Genomic DNA, 16,506 nt, shown 5'->3' with positions numbered 1-16,506 from the left:
GTGGGCACAGAGATGTTGGAATCAATTGGTCTTCCAGGCAGGAGAAGGAGGAGTTACAGCAATGTGTGTTGCAGAATTGTAAAGCTCACTGTGTGCTGAAGATGCCCTGCAGGAGTTTCCCTGCTGGCCCTTCGTCTGTGGGATTAGAGTCCAAGCGCTGCTCCTCCCCTGTCACAACTCCTCGCGAAACGTGAGAGCGCACCAGAAACTTTGGATTCAAATGCACTTTTAGGAGATAAAGTGAGGAGTGACAGCAATGTTTGTGTCACAGTTTAAAGCTCACTGTGTGCAAAACATGATCAAGCAGGAGATTTTTTGCAAGGCTCTTCTGCTGTTTTAGCCCAGGCTAAACATTCCTGCTCTACTCTCTCTGTTGCTGCTCAGCAGAGAGCGGGCACAGAGGTGTTGGAATCAATTGGTCTTTCAGGCAGGAAAAGAAGAGACAGCAATGTGTGTTGCAGAGTTGCAAAGCTCACTGTGTGCTGAAGATGATCAGTGGGAACTTTCTGGACTGCCTCTTCTGCTGTTTCAGCAGAGTCCAAACGTAAGTGCTATATTCTGCTACTGCTCACAAAGAGCAAGCACAGGAGATGTATTATTCAATTGGACTTTCAGGTAGGAAAGTGAGAGGTGACAGCAATATGTGTTTCAGAGTTGTGAATCTCAATGTGTGCTGAAGATGCCCAGCAGTAGTTTCCATGCTGGCCCTTCGGCTGTGAAATTAGAATCCAAGCGCTCATCCTCCCCTGTCACAACTGCTCTCGAAGCGAGAGAGCGCACCAGAAACGTTGGCTTGAAATGCACTTTTAGGAGATAAAGTGAGGAGTGACAGCAATGTGTGTTTCAGAGTTGCAAAGCTCACTGTGCGCTGAAGATGATCTACAAGGACTTTCCCTCCCTGCCCTTCGGAACTGGGAGCGGATTCCAAGCGCTCGTGCTCACCTGCCTCTGCTGCACTGGAAACGAGAGTGGAGACCAGAAACGCTGGATTCAAATGCACTTTTAGGAGCTACAATGAGGAGTGACAACAGTGTGTGTGTCAAAGTTGTAAAGCTCAGTGTGTTGAAGAAGCACAAGAGCAGCCTTCAGGCCTGTCTCTTCCACTGCCTTACAGATTGCAGACATCCCTGCTCACTCTGCTGCTCAGCAGAGTGCTGGCAACGGAGTTCTGGGATTGAAATGGTCTTTTAGGAGAAAGAGTGAAGAGTGACAGCAATGTTTGTGTCACAGTTTAAAGCTCACTGTGTGCTAAACATGATCAGGAGGAGCTTTTTTGCAAGGCTCTTCTGCTGTTTTAGCCCAGTCTAAACATTCCTGCTCTACTCTCTCTGTTGCTGCTCAGCAGAGAGTGGGCACAGAGATGTTGGAATCAATTGGTCTTTCAGGCAAGAAAAGGAGGAGCGACAGCAATGTGTGTTGCAGAATCGTAAAGCTCACTGTGTGCTGAAGATGCCCTGCAGGAGTTTCCCTGCTGGCCCTTCGTCTGTGGGATTAGAGTCCAAGCGCTGCTCCTCCCCTGTCACAACTCCTCTCGAAACGAGAGAGCGCACCAGAAACTTTGGATTCAAATGCACTTTTAGGAGATAAAGTGAGGAGTGACAGCAATGTTTGTGTCACAGTTTAAAGCTCACTGTGTGCAAAACATGATCAAGCAGGAGATTTTTTTCAAGGCTCTTCTGCTGTTTTAGGCAGGTCTAAAAATTCCTGCTCTACTCTCTCTGTTGCTGCTCAGCAGAGAGCGGGCACAGAGATGGTGGATTCAGCTGGTCTTTCAGGCAAAAAGGGAGGAGTGACAGCAATGTGCGTTGCAGTGTTGCAAAGCTCACTGTGCGCTGAAGATGATCAGTGGGAACTTTCTGGACTGTCTCTTCTGCTCTTTAAGCATTGGCTAAAGGTTCCTGCTCTACTCTGCTTCTGCCCAGCAGAGAAAGGGCACAGAGATTTTGGATTCAATTGGACTTTGAGGTAGGAAAGTGCGGAGCGAGAGCAATATATGTGTCACAGTTGCAAAGCTGACTGCGTGCTGAAGATGCCCTGCCGGAGCTTTCACTCCGGGCTCTTCGGCTGTGGGAGCAGAGGCCAAGAGATCGTGTTCACCTGTCACTGCTGCTGTTCAAACGAGAGAGGGCGGGAGAGACCATGGATTCAAACGGATTATTAGGAGATGAAGTGAGGAGTGACAGCAATGTGTGTTTCAGAGTTGCAAAGCTCACTGTGCGCTGAAGATGATCTGCAAGGACTTTCCCTCCCTGCCCTTCGGAACTGGGAGCGGATTCCAAGCGCTTGTGCTCACCTGCCTCTGCTGCTCTTGAAACGAGAGTGGAGACCAGAAACGCTGGATTCAAATGCACTTTTAGGAGCTACAATGAGGAGTGACAACAGTGTGTGTGTCACAGTTGTAAAGCTCAGTGTGTTGAAAAAGCACAAGAGCAGCCTTCAGGCCTGTCTCTTCCACTGCCTTACAGATTGCAGACATTCCTGCTCACTCTGCTGCTCAGCAGAGTGCTGGCAACGGAGTTCTTGGATTGAAATGGTCTTTTAGGAGAAAGAGTGAAGAGTGACAGCAATGTTTGTGTCACAGTTTAAAGCTCACTGTGTGCTAAACATGATCAGGAGGAGCTTTTTTGCAAGGCTCTTCTGCTGTTTTAGCCCAGTCTAAACATTCCTGCTCTCTGTTGCTGCTCAGCAGAGAGTGGGCACAGAGATGTTGGAATCAATTGGTCTTCCAGGCAGGAAAAGGAGGAGTTACAGCAATGTGTGTTGCAGAACTGCAAAGCTCACTGTGTGCTGAAGATGCCCTGCAGGAGTTTCCCTGCTGGCCCTTCGTCTGTGGGATTAGAGTCCAAGCGCTGCTCCTCCCCTGTCACAACTCCTCTCCAAACGAGAGAGCGCACCAGAAACTTTGGATTCAAATGCACTTTTAGGAGATAAAGTGAGGAGTGACAGCAATGTTTGTGTCACAGTTTAAAGCTCACTGTGTGCAAAACATGATCAAGCAGGAGATTTTTTGCAAGGCTCTTCTGCTGTTTTAGCCCAGGCTAAACATTCCTGCTCTACTCTCTCTGTTGCTGCTCAGCAGAGAGCGGGCACAGAGATGGTGGATTCAGCTGGTCTTTCAGGCAGGAAAAGAAGAGACAGCAATGTGTGTTGCAGAGTTGCAAAGCTCACTGTGCGCTGAAGATGATCATTGGGAACTTTCTGGACTGTCTATTCTGCTGTTTCAGCAGAGTCCAAACGTAAGTGCTATATTCTGCTACTGCTCACAAAGAGCAAGCACAGGAGATGTATTATTCAATTGGACTTTCAGGTAGGAAAGTGAGAGGTGACAGCAATATGTGTTTCAGAGTTGCGAATCTCAATGTGTGTTGAAGATGCCCAGCAGTAGTTTCCATGCTGGCCCTTCGGCTGTGAAATTAGAATCCAAGCGCTCGTCCTCCCCTGTCACAACTGCTCTCGAAGCGAGAGAGCGTACCAGAAACGTTGGCTTGAAATGCACTTTTAGGGGATAAAGTGAGGAGTGACAGCAATGTGTGTTTCAGAGTTGTAAAGCTCACTGTGCGCTGAAGATGATCTGCAAGGACTTTCCCTCCCTGCCCTTCGGAACTGGGAGCGGATTCCAAGCGCTCGTGCTCACCTGCCTCTGCTGCTCTTGAAACGAGAGTGGAGACCAGAAACGCTGGATTCAAATGCACTTTTAGGAGCTACAATGAGGAGTGACAACAGTGTGTGTGTCAAAGTTGTAAAGCTCAGTGTGTTGAAGAAGCACAAGAGCAGCCTTCAGCCTGTCTCTTCCACTGCCTTACAGATTGCAGACATCCCTGCTCACTCTGCTGCTCAGCAGAGTGCTGGCAACGGAGTTCTTGGATTGAAATGGTCTTTTAGGAGAAAGAGTGAAGAGTGACAGCAATGTTTGTGTCACAGTTTAAAGCACACTGTGTGCTAAACATGATCAGGAGGAGCTTTTTTGCAAGGCTCTTCTGCTGTTTTAGCCCAGTCTAAACATTCCTGCTCTACTCTCTCTGTTGCTGCTCAGCAGAGAGTGGGCACAGAGATGTTGGAATCAATTGGTCTTCCAGGCAGGAGAAGGAGGAGTTACAGCAATGTGTGTTGCAGAATTGTAAAGCTCACTGTGTGCTGAAGATGCCCTGCAGGAGTTTCCCTGCTGGCCCTTCGTCTGTGGGATTAGAGTCCAAGCGCTGCTCCTCCCCTGTCACAACTCCTCTCGAAACGCGAGAGCGCACCAGAAACTTTGGATTCAAATGCACTTTTAGGAGATAAAGTGAGGAGTGACAGCAATGTTTGTGTCACAGTTTAAAGCTCACTGTGTGCAAAACATGATCAAGCAGGAGATTTTTTGCAAGGCTCTTCTGCTGTTTTAGCCCAGGCTAAACATTCCTGCTCTACTCTCTCTGTTGCTGCTCAGCAGAGAGCGGGCACAGAGGTGTTGGAATCAATTGGTCTTTCAGGCAGGATAAGAAGAGACAGCAATGTGTGTTGCAGAGTTGCAAAGCTCACTGTGTGCTGAAGATGATCAGTGGGAACTTTCTGGACTGTCTCTTCTGCTGTTTCAGCAGAGTCCAAACGTAAGTGCTATATTCTGCTACTGCTCACAAAGAGCAAGCACAGGAGATGTATTATTCAATTGGACTTTCAGGTAGGAAAGTGAGAGGTGACAGCAATATGTGTTTCAGAGTTGTGAATCTCAATGTGTGCTGAAGATGCCCAGCAGTAGTTTCCATGCTCGCCCTTCGGCTGTGAAATTAGAATCCAAGCGCTCATCCTCCCCTGTCACAACTGCTCTCGAAGCGAGAGAGCGCACCAGAAACGTTGGCTTGAAATGCACTTTTAGGAGATAAAGTGAGGAGTGACAGCAATGTGTGTTTCAGAGTTGCAAAGCTCACTGTGCGCTGAAGATGATCTGCAAGGACTTTCCCTCCCTGCCCTTCGGAACTGGGAGCGGATTCCAAGCGCTCGTGCTCACCTGCCTCTGCTGCACTGGAAACGAGAGTGGAGACCAGAAACGCTGGATTCAAATGCACTTTTAGGAGCTTCAATGAGGAGTGACAACAGTGTGTGTGTCAAAGTTGTAAAGCTCAGTGTGTTGAAGAAGCACAAGAGCAGCCTTCAGGCCTGTCTCTTCCACTGCCTTACAGATTGCAGACATCCCTGCTCACTCTGCTGCTCAGCAGAGTGCTGGCAACGGAGTTCTGGGATTGAAATGGTCTTTTAGGAGAAAGAGTGAAGAGTGACAGCAATGTTTGTGTCACAGTTTAAAGCTCACTGTGTGCTAAACATGATCAGGAGGAGCTTTTTTGCAAGGCTCTTCTGCTGTTTTAGCCCAGTCTAAACATTCCTTCTCTCTGTTGCTGCTCAGCAGAGAGTGGGCACAGAGATGTTGGAATCAATAGGTCTTCCAGGCAGGAAAAGGAGGAGTTACAGCAATGTGTGTTGCAGAATTGCAAAGCTCACTGTGTGCTGAAGATGCCCTGCAGGAGTTTCCCTGCTGGCCCTTCGTCTGTGGGATTAGAGTCCAAGCGCTGCTCCTCCCCTGTCACAACTCCTCTCGAAACGAGAGAGCGCACCAGAAACTTTGGATTCAAATGCACTTTTAGGAGATAAAGTGAGGAGTGACAGCAATGTTTGTGTCACAGTTTAAAGCTCACTGTGTGCAAAACATGATCAAGCAGGAGATTTTTTTCAAGGCTCTTCTGCTGTTTTAGGCAGGTCTAAAAATTCCTGCTCTACTCTCTCTGTTGCTGCTCAGCAGAGAGCGGGCTCAGAGATGGTGGATTCAGCTGGTCTTTCAGGCAAAAAGGGAGGAGTGACAGCAATGTGTGTTGCAGAGTTGCAAAGCTCGCTGTGCGCTGAAGATGATCAGTGGGAACTTTCTGGACTGTCTCTTCTGCTCTTTTAGCATTGGCTAAAGGTTCCTGCTCTACTCTGCTTCTGCCCAGCAGAGAAAGGGCACAGAGATTTTGGATTCAATTGGACTTTGAGGTAGGAAAGTGCGGAGCGAGAGCAATATATGTGTCACAGTTGCAAAGCTGACTGCGTGCTATAATGCCCTGCCGGAGCTTTCACTCCGGGCTCTTCGGCTGTGGGAGCAGAGGCCAAGAGATCGTGTTCACCTGTCACTGCTGCTGTTCAAACGAGAGAGGGCGGGAGAGACCATGGATTCAAACGGATTATTAGGAGATGAAGTGAGGATTGACAGCAATGTGTGTTTCAGAGTTGCAAAGCTCACTGTGCGCTGAAGATGATCTGCAAGGACTTTCCCTCCCTGCCCTTCGGAACTGGGAGCGGATTCCAAGCGCTCGTGCTCACCTGCCTCTGCTGCTCTTGAAACTAGAGTGGAGACCAGAAACGCTGGATTCAAATGCACTTTTAGGAGCTACAATGAGGAGTGACAACAGTGTGTGTGTCACAGTTGTAAAGCTCAGTGTGTTGAAGAAGCACAAGAGCAGCCTTCAGGCCTGTCTCTTCCACTGCCTTACAGATTGCAGACATTCCTGCTCACTCTGCTGCTCAGCAGAGTGCTGGCAACGGAGTTCTTGGATTGAAATGGTCTTTTAGGAGAAAGAATGAAGAGTGACAGCAATGTTTGTGTCACAGTTTAAAGCTCACTGTGTGCTAAACATGATCAGGAGGAGCTTTTTTGCAAGGCTCTTCTGCTGTTTTAGCCCAGTCTAAACATTCCTGCTCTACTCTCTCTGTTGCTGCTCAGCAGAGAGTGGGCACAGAGATGTTGGAATCAATAGGTCTTCCAGGCAGGAAAAGGAGGAGTTACAGCAATGTGTGTTGCAGAATTGCAAAGCTCACTGTGTGCTGAAGATGCCCTGCAGGAGTTTCCCTGCTGGCCCTTCGTCTGTGGGATTAGAGTCCAAGCGCTGCTCCTCCCCTGTCACAACTCCTCTCGAAACGAGAGAGCGCACCAGAAACTTTGGATTCAAATGCACTTTTAGGAGATAAAGTGAGGAGTGACAGCAATGTTTGTGTCACAGTTTAAAGCTCACTGTGTGCAAAACATGATCAAGCAGGAGATTTTTTTCAAGGCTCTTCTGCTGTTTTAGGCAGGTCTAAAAATTCCTGCTCTACTCTCTGTTGCTGCTCAGCAGAGAGCGGGCTCAGAGATGGTGGATTCAGCTGGTCTTTCAGGCAAAAAGGGAGGAGTGACAGCAATGTGTGTTGCAGAGTTGCAAAGCTCGCTGTGCGCTGAAGATGATCAGTGGGAACTTTCTGGACTGTCTCTTCTGCTCTTTTAGCATTGGCTAAAGGTTCCTGCTCTACTCTGCTTCTGCCCAGCAGAGAAAGGGCACAGAGATTTTGGATTCAATTGGACTTTGAGGTAGGAAAGTGCGGAGCGAGAGCAATGTATGTGTCACAGTTGCAAAGCTGACTGCGTGCTGAAGATGCCCTGCCGGAGCTTTCACTCCGGGCTCTTCGGCTGTGGGAGCAGAGGCCAAGAGATCGTGTTCACCTGTCACTGCTGCTGTTCAAACGAGAGAGGGCGGGAGAGACCATGGATTCAAACGGATTATTAGGAGATGAAGTGAGGAGTGACAGCAATGTGTGTTTCAGAGTTGCAAAGCTCACTGTGCGCTGAAGATGATCTGCAAGGACTTTCCCTCCCTGCCCTTCGGAACTGGGAGCGGATTCCAAGCGCTCGTGCTCACCTGCCTCTGCTGCTCTTGAAACTAGAGTGGAGACCAGAAACGCTGGATTCAAATGCACTTTTAGGAGCTACAATGAGGAGTGACAACAGTGTGTGTGTCACAGTTGTAAAGCTCAGTGTGTTGAAGAAGCACAAGAGCAGCCTTCAGGCCTGTCTCTTCCACTGCCTTACAGATTGCAGACATTCCTGCTCACTCTGCTGCTCAGCAGAGTGCTGGCAACGGAGTTCTTGGATTGAAATGGTCTTTTAGGAGAAAGAGTGAAGAGTGACAGCAATGTTTGTGTCACAGTTTAAAGCTCACTGTGTGCTAAACATGATCAGGAGGAGCTTTTTTGCAAGGCTCTTCTGCTGTTTTAGCCCAGTCTAAACATTCCTGCTCTACTCTCTCTGTTGCTGCTCAGCAGAGAGTGGGCACAGAGATGTTGGAATCAATAGGTCTTCCAGGCAGGAAAAGGAGGAGTTACAGCAATGTGTTTTGCAGAGTTGCAAAGCTCACTGTGTGCTGAAGATGCCCTGCAGGCGTTTCCCTGCTGGCCCTTCGTCTGCGGGATTAGAGTCCAAGCGCTGCTCCTCCCCTGTCACAACTCCTCTCGAAACGAGAGAGCGCACCATAAACTTTGGATTCAAATGCACTTTTAGGAGATAAAGTGAGGAGTGACAGCAATGTTTGTGTCACAGTTTAAAGCTCACTGTGTGCAAAACATGATCAAGCAGGAGATTTTTTTCAAGGCTCTTCTGCTGTTTTAGGCAGGTCTAAAAATTCCTGCTCTACTCTCTCTGTTGCTGCTCAGCAGATAGCGGGCACAGAGATGTTGGATTCTGCTGGTCTTTCAGGCAAAAAGGGAGGAGTGACAGCAATGTGCGTTGCAGTGTTGCAAAGCTCGCTGTGCGCTGAAGATGATCAGTGGGAACTTTCTGGACTGTCTCTTCTGCTCTTTTAGCATTGGCTAAAGGTTCCTGCTCTACTCTGCTTCTGCCCAGCAGAGAAAGGGCACAGAGATTTTGGATTCAATTGGACTTTGAGGTAGGAAAGTGCGGAGCGAGAGCAATATATGTGTCACAGTTGCAAAGCCGACTGCGTGCTGAAGATGCCCTGCCGGAGCTTTCACTCCGGGCTCTTCGGCTGTGGGAGCAGAGGCCAAGAGATCGTGTTCACCTGTCACTGCTGCTGTTCAAACGAGAGAGGGCGGGAGAGACCATGGATTCAAACGGATTATTAGGAGATGAAGTGAGGAGTGACAGCAATGTGTGTTTCAGAGTTGCAAAGCTCACTGTGCGCTGAAGATGATCTGCAAGGACTTTCCCTCCCTGCCCTTCGGAACTGGGAGCGGATTCCAAGCGCTCGTGCTCACCTTCCTCTGCTGCTCTTGAAACGAGAGTGGAGACCAGAAACGCTGGATTCAAATGCACTTTTAGGAGCTACAATGAGGAGTGACAACAGTGTGTGTGTCACAGTTGTAAAGCTCAGTGTGTTGAAGAAGCACAAGAGCAGCCTTCAGGCCTGTCTCTTCCACTGCCTTACAGATTGCAGACATTCCTGCTCACTCTGCTGCTCAGCAGAGTGCTGGCAACGGAGTTCTTGGATTGAAATGGTCTTTTAGGAGAAAGAGTGAAGAGTGACAGCAATGTTTGTGTCACAGTTTAAAGCTCACTGTGTGCTAAACATGATCAGGAGGAGCTTTTTTGCAAGGCTCTTCTGCTGTTTTAGCCCAGTCTAAACATTCCTGCTCTCTGTTGCTGCTCAGCAGAGAGTGGGCACAGAGATGTTGGAATCAATTGGTCTTCCAGGCAGGAAAAGGAGGAGTTACAGCAATGTGTGTTGCAGAATTGCAAAGCTCACTGTGTGCTGAAGATGCCCTGCAGGAGTTTCCCTGCTGGCCCTTCGTCTGTGGGATTAGAGTCCAAGCGCTGCTCCTCCCCTGTCACAACTCCTCTCGAAACGTGAGAGCGCACCAGAAACTTTGGATTCAAATGCACTTTTAGGAGATAAAGTGAGGAGTGACAGCAATGTTTGTGTCACAGTTTAAAGCTCACTGTGTGCAAAACATGATCAAGCAGGAGATTTTTTGCAAGGCTCTTCTGCTGTTTTAGCCCAGGCTAAACATTCCTGCTCTACTCTCTCTGTTGCTGCTCAGCAGAGAGCGGGCACAGAGGTGTTGGAATCAATTGGTCTTTCAGAAAGGAAAAGAAGTGACAGCAATGTGTGTTGCAGAGTTGCAAAGCTCACTGTGCGCTGAAGATGATCATTGGGAACTTTCTGGACTGTCTCTTCTGCTGTTTCAGCAGAGTCCAAACGTAAGTGCTATATTCTGCTACTGCTCACAAAGAGCAAGCACAGGAGATGTATTATTCAATTGGACTTTCAGGTAGGAAAGTGAGAGGTGACAGCAATATGTGTTTCAGAGTTGCGAATCTCAATGTGTGTTGAAGATGCCCAGCAGTAGTTTCCATGCTGGCCCTTCGGCTGTGAAATTAGAATCCAAGCGCTCGTCCTCCCCTGTCACAACTGCTCTCGAAGCGAGAGAGCGCACCAGAAACGTTGGCTTGAAATGCACTTTTAGGGGATAAAGTGAGGAGTGACAGCAATGTGTTTTTCAGAGTTGTAAAGCTCACTGTGCGCTGAAGATGATCTGCAAGGACTTTCCCTCCCTGCCCTTCGGAACTGGGAGCGGATTCCAAGCGCTCGTGCTCACCTGCCTCTGCTGCACTGGAAACGAGAGTGGAGACCAGAAACGCTGGATTCAAATGCACTTTTAGGAGCTAGAATGAGGAGTGACAACAGTGTGTGTGTCAAAGTTGTAAAGCTCAGTGTGTTGAAGAAGCACAAGGGCAGCCTTCAGGCCTGTCTCTTCCACTGCCTTACAGATTGCAGACATCCCTGCTCACTCTGCTGCTCAGCAGAGTGCTGGCAACGGAGTTCTTGGATTGAAATGGTCTTTTAGGAGAAAGAGTGAAGAGTGACAGCAATGTTTGTGTCACAGTTTAAAGCTCACTGTGTGCTAAACATGATCAGGAGGAGCTTTTTTGCAAGGCTCTTCTGCTGTTTTAGCCCAGTCTAAACATTCCTGCTCTACTCTCTCTGTTGCTGCTCAGCAGAGAGTGGGCACAGAGATGTTGGAATCAATAGGTCTTCCAGGCAGGAAAAGGAGGAGTTACAGCAATGTGTGTTGCAGAATTGTAAAGCTCACTGTGTGCTGAAGATGCCCTGCAGGAGTTTCCCTGCTGGCCCTTCGTCTGTGGGATTAGAGTCCAAGCGCTGCTCCTCCCCTGTCACAACTCCTCTCGAAACGCGAGAGCGCACCAGAAACTTTGGATTCAAATGCACTTTTAGGAGATAAAGTGAGGAGTGACAGCAATGTTTGTGTCACAGTTTAAAGCTCACTGTGTGCAAAACATGATCAAGCAGGAGATTTTTTGCAAGGCTCTTCTGCTGTTTTAGCCCAGGCTAAACATTCCTGCTCTACTCTCTCTGTTGCTGCTCAGCAGAGAGCGGGCACAGAGGTGTTGGAATCAATTGGTCTTTCAGGCAGGAAAAGAAGAGACAGCAATGTGTGTTGCAGAGTTGCAAAGCTCACTGTGTGCTGAAGATGATCAGTGGGAACTTTCTGGACTGTCTCTTCTGCTGTTTCAGCAGAGTCCAAACGTAAGTGCTATATTCTGCTACTGCTCACAAAGAGCAAGCACAGGAGATGTATTATTCAATTGGACTTTCAGGTAGGAAAGTGAGAGGTGACAGCAATATGTGTTTCAGAGTTGTGAATCTCAATGTGTGCTGAAGATGCCCAGCAGTAGTTTCCATGCTGGCCCTTCGGCTGAGAAATTAGAATCCAAGCGCTCATCCTCCCCTGTCACAACTGCTCTCGAAGCGAGAGAGCGCACCAGAAACGTTGGCTTGAAATGCACTTTTAGGAGATAAAGTGAGGAGTGACAGCAATGTGTGTTTCAGAGTTGCAAAGCTCACTGTGCGCTGAAGATGATCTGCAAGGACTTTCCCTCCCTGCCCTTCGGAACTGGGAGCGGATTCCAAGCGCTCGTGCTCACCTGCCTCTGCTGCACTGGAAACGAGAGTGGAGACCAGAAACGCTGGATTCAAATGCACTTTTAGGAGCTACAATGAGGAGTGACAACAGTGTGTGTGTCAAAGTTGTAAAGCTCAGTGTGTTGAAGAAGCACAAGAGCAGCCTTCAGGCCTGTCTCTTCCACTGCCTTACAGATTGCAGACATCCCTGCTCACTCTGCTGCTCAGCAGAGTGCTGGCAACGGAGTTCTGGGATTGAAATGGTCTTTTAGGAGAAAGAGTGAAGAGTGACAGCAATGTTTGTGTCACAGTTTAAAGCTCACTGTGTGCTAAACATGATCAGGAGGAGCTTTTTTGCAAGGCTCTTCTGCTGTTTTAGCCCAGTCTAAACATTCCTTCTCTCTGTTGCTGCTCAGCAGAGAGTGGGCACAGAGATGTTGGAATCAATAGGTCTTCCAGGCAGGAAAAGGAGGAGTTACAGCAATGTGTGTTGCAGAATTGCAAAGCTCACTGTGTGCTGAAGATGCCCTGCAGGAGTTTCCCTGCTGGCCCTTCGTCTGTGGGATTAGAGTCCAAGCGCTGCTCCTCCCCTGTCACAACTCCTCTCGAAACGAGAGAGCGCACCAGAAACTTTGGATTCAAATGCACTTTTAGGAGATAAAGTGAGGAGTGACAGCAATGTTTGTGTCACAGTTTAAAGCTCACTGTGTGCAAAACATGATCAAGCAGGAGATTTTTTTCAAGGCTCTTCTGCTGTTTTAGGCAGGTCTAAAAATTCCTGCTCTACTCTCTCTGTTGCTGCTCAGCAGAGAGCGGGCTCAGAGATGGTGGATTCAGCTGGTCTTTCAGGCAAAAAGGGAGGAGTGACAGCAATGTGTGTTGCAGAGTTGCAAAGCTCGCTGTGCGCTGAAGATGATCAGTGGGAACTTTCTGGACTGTCTCTTCTGCTCTTTTAGCATTGGCTAAAGGTTCCTGCTCTACTCTGCTTCTGCCCAGCAGAGAAAGGGCACAGAGATTTTGGATTCAATTGGACTTTGAGGTAGGAAAGTGCGGAGCGAGAGCAATATATGTGTCACAGTTGCAAAGCTGACTGCGTGCTATAATGCCCTGCCGGAGCTTTCACTCCGGGCTCTTCGGCTGTGGGAGCAGAGGCCAAGAGATCGTGTTCACCTGTCACTGCTGCTGTTCAAACGAGAGAGGGCGGGAGAGACCATGGATTCAAACGGATTATTAGGAGATGAAGTGAGGATTGACAGCAATGTGTGTTTCAGAGTTGCAAAGCTCACTGTGCGCTGAAGATGATCTGCAAGGACTTTCCCTCCCTGCCCTTCGGAACTGGGAGCGGATTCCAAGCGCTCGTGCTCACCTGCCTCTGCTGCTCTTGAAACTAGAGTGGAGACCAGAAACGCTGGATTCAAATGCACTTTTAGGAGCTACAATGAGGAGTGACAACAGTGTGTGTGTCACAGTTGTAAAGCTCAGTGTGTTGAAGAAGCACAAGAGCAGCCTTCAGGCCTGTCTCTTCCACTGCCTTACAGATTGCAGACATTCCTGCTCACTCTGCTGCTCAGCAGAGTGCTGGCAACGGAGTTCTTGGATTGAAATGGTCTTTTAGGAGAAAGAATGAAGAGTGACAGCAATGTTTGTGTCACAGTTTAAAGCTCACTGTGTGCTAAACATGATCAGGAGGAGCTTTTTTGCAAGGCTCTTCTGCTGTTTTAGCCCAGTCTAAACATTCCTGCTCTACTCTCTCTGTTGCTGCTCAGCAGAGAGTGGGCACAGAGATGTTGGAATCAATAGGTCTTCCAGGCAGGAAAAGGAGGAGTTACAGCAATGTGTGTTGCAGAATTGCAAAGCTCACTGTGTGCTGAAGATGCCCTGCAGGAGTTTCCCTGCTGGCCCTTCGTCTGTGGGATTAGAGTCCAAGCGCTGCTCCTCCCCTGTCACAACTCCTCTCGAAACGAGAGAGCGCACCAGAAACTTTGGATTCAAATGCACTTTTAGGAGATAAAGTGAGGAGTGACAGCAATGTTTGTGTCACAGTTTAAAGCTCACTGTGTGCAAAACATGATCAAGCAGGAGATTTTTTTCAAGGCTCTTCTGCTGTTTTAGGCAGGTCTAAAAATTCCTGCTCTACTCTCTCTGTTGCTGCTCAGCAGAGAGCGGGCTCAGAGATGGTGGATTCAGCTGGTCTTTCAGGCAAAAAGGGAGGAGTGACAGCAATGTGTGTTGCAGAGTTGCAAAGCTCGCTGTGCGCTGAAGATGATCAGTGGGAACTTTCTGGACTGTCTCTTCTGCTCTTTTAGCATTGGCTAAAGGTTCCTGCTCTACTCTGCTTCTGCCCAGCAGAGAAAGGGCACAGAGATTTTGGATTCAATTGGACTTTGAGGTAGGAAAGTGCGGAGCGAGAGCAATATATGTGTCACAGTTGCAAAGCTGACTGCGTGCTGAAGATGCCCTGCCGGAGCTTTCACTCCGGGCTCTTCGGCTGTGGGAGCAGAGGCCAAGAGATCGTGTTCACCTGTCACTGCTGCTGTTCAAACGAGAGAGGGCGGGAGAGACCATGGATTCAAACGGATTATTAGGAGATGAAGTGAGGAGTGACAGCAATGTGTGTTTCAGAGTTGCAAAGCTCACTGTGCGCTGAAGATGATCTGCAAGGACTTTCCCTCCCTGCCCTTCGGAACTGGGAGCGGATTCCAAGCGCTCGTGCTCACCTGCCTCTGCTGCTCTTGAAACTAGAGTGGAGACCAGAAACGCTGGATTCAAATGCACTTTTAGGAGCTACAATGAGGAGTGACAACAGTGTGTGTGTCACAGTTGTAAAGCTCAGTGTGTTGAAGAAGCACAAGAGCAGCCTTCAGGCCTGTCTCTTCCACTGCCTTACAGATTGCAGACATTCCTGCTCACTCTGCTGCTCAGCAGAGTGCTGGCAACGGAGTTCTTGGATTGAAATGGTCTTTTAGGAGAAAGAGTGAAGAGTGACAGCAATGTTTGTGTCACAGTTTAAAGCTCACTGTGTGCTAAACATGATCAGGAGGAGCTTTTTTGCAAGGCTCTTCTGCTGTTTTAGCCCAGTCTAAACATTCCTTCTCTCTGTTGCTGCTCAGCAGAGAGTGGGCACAGAGATGTTGGAATCAATAGGTCTTCCAGGCAGGAAAAGGAGGAGTTACAGCAATGTGTGTTGCAGAATTGCAAAGCTCACTGTGTGCTGAAGATGCCCTGCAGGAGTTTCCCTGCTGGCCCTTCGTCTGTGGGATTAGAGTCCAAGCGCTGCTCCTCCCCTGTCACAACTCCTCTCGAAACGAGAGAGCGCACCAGAAACTTTGGATTCAAATGCACTTTTAGGAGATAAAGTGAGGAGTGACAGCAATGTTTGTGTCACAGTTTAAAGCTCACTGTGTGCAAAACATGATCAAGCAGGAGATTTTTTTCAAGGCTCTTCTGCTGTTTTAGGCAGGTCTAAAAATTCCTGCTCTACTCTCTCTGTTGCTGCTCAGCAGAGAGCGGGCTCAGAGATGGTGGATTCAGCTGGTCTTTCAGGCAAAAAGGGAGGAGTGACAGCAATGTGTGTTGCAGAGTTGCAAAGCTCGCTGTGCGCTGAAGATGATCAGTGGGAACTTTCTGGACTGTCTCTTCTGCTCTTTTAGCATTGGCTAAAGGTTCCTGCTCTACTCTGCTTCTGCCCAGCAGAGAAAGGGCACAGAGATTTTGGATTCAATTGGACTTTGAGGTAGGAAAGTGCGGAGCGAGAGCAATATATGTGTCACAGTTGCAAAGCTGACTGCGTGCTATAATGCCCTGCCGGAGCTTTCACTCCGGGCTCTTCGGCTGTGGGAGCAGAGGCCAAGAGATCGTGTTCACCTGTCACTGCTGCTGTTCAAACGAGAGAGGGCGGGAGAGACCATGGATTCAAACGGATTATTAGGAGATGAAGTGAGGATTGACAGCAATGTGTGTTTCAGAGTTGCAAAGCTCACTGTGCGCTGAAGATGATCTGCAAGGACTTTCCCTCCCTGCCCTTCGGAACTGGGAGCGGATTCCAAGCGCTCGTGCTCACCTGCCTCTGCTGCTCTTGAAACTAGAGTGGAGACCAGAAACGCTGGATTCAAATGCACTTTTAGGAGCTACAATGAGGAGTGACAACAGTGTGTGTGTCACAGTTGTAAAGCTCAGTGTGTTGAAGAAGCACAAGAGCAGCCTTCAGGCCTGTCTCTTCCACTGCCTTACAGATTGCAGACATTCCTGCTCACTCTGCTGCTCAGCAGAGTGCTGGCAACGGAGTTCTTGGATTGAAATGGTCTTTTAGGAGAAAGAATGAAGAGTGACAGCAATGTTTGTGTCACAGTTTAAAGCTCACTGTGTGCTAAACATGATCAGGAGGAGCTTTTTTGCAAGGCTCTTCTGCTGTTTTAGCCCAGTCTAAACATTCCTGCTCTACTCTCTCTGTTGCTGCTCAGCAGAGAGTGGGCACAGAGATGTTGGAATCAATAGGTCTTCCAGGCAGGAAAAGGAGGAGTTACAGCAATGTGTGTTGCAGAATTGCAAAGCTCACTGTGTGCTGAAGATGCCCTGCAGGAGTTTCCCTGCTGGCCCTTCGTCTGTGGGATTAGAGTCCAAGCGCTGCTCCTCCCCTGTCACAACTCCTCTCGAAACGAGAGAGCGCACCAGAAACTTTGGATTCAAATGCACTTTTAGGAGATAAAGTGAGGAGTGACAGCAATGTTTGTGTCACAGTTTAAAGCTCACTGTGTGCAAAACATGATCAAGCAGGAGATTTTTTTCAAGGCTCTTCTGCTGTTTTAGGCAGGTCTAA

The sequence above is a fragment of the Lathamus discolor genome, chromosome W, assembly GCF_037157495.1.
Source record: "Lathamus discolor isolate bLatDis1 chromosome W, bLatDis1.hap1, whole genome shotgun sequence".
NCBI lineage: Eukaryota > Metazoa > Chordata > Aves > Psittaciformes > Psittacidae > Lathamus > Lathamus discolor.
Note: the sequence above shows the minus strand (reverse complement) of the source record.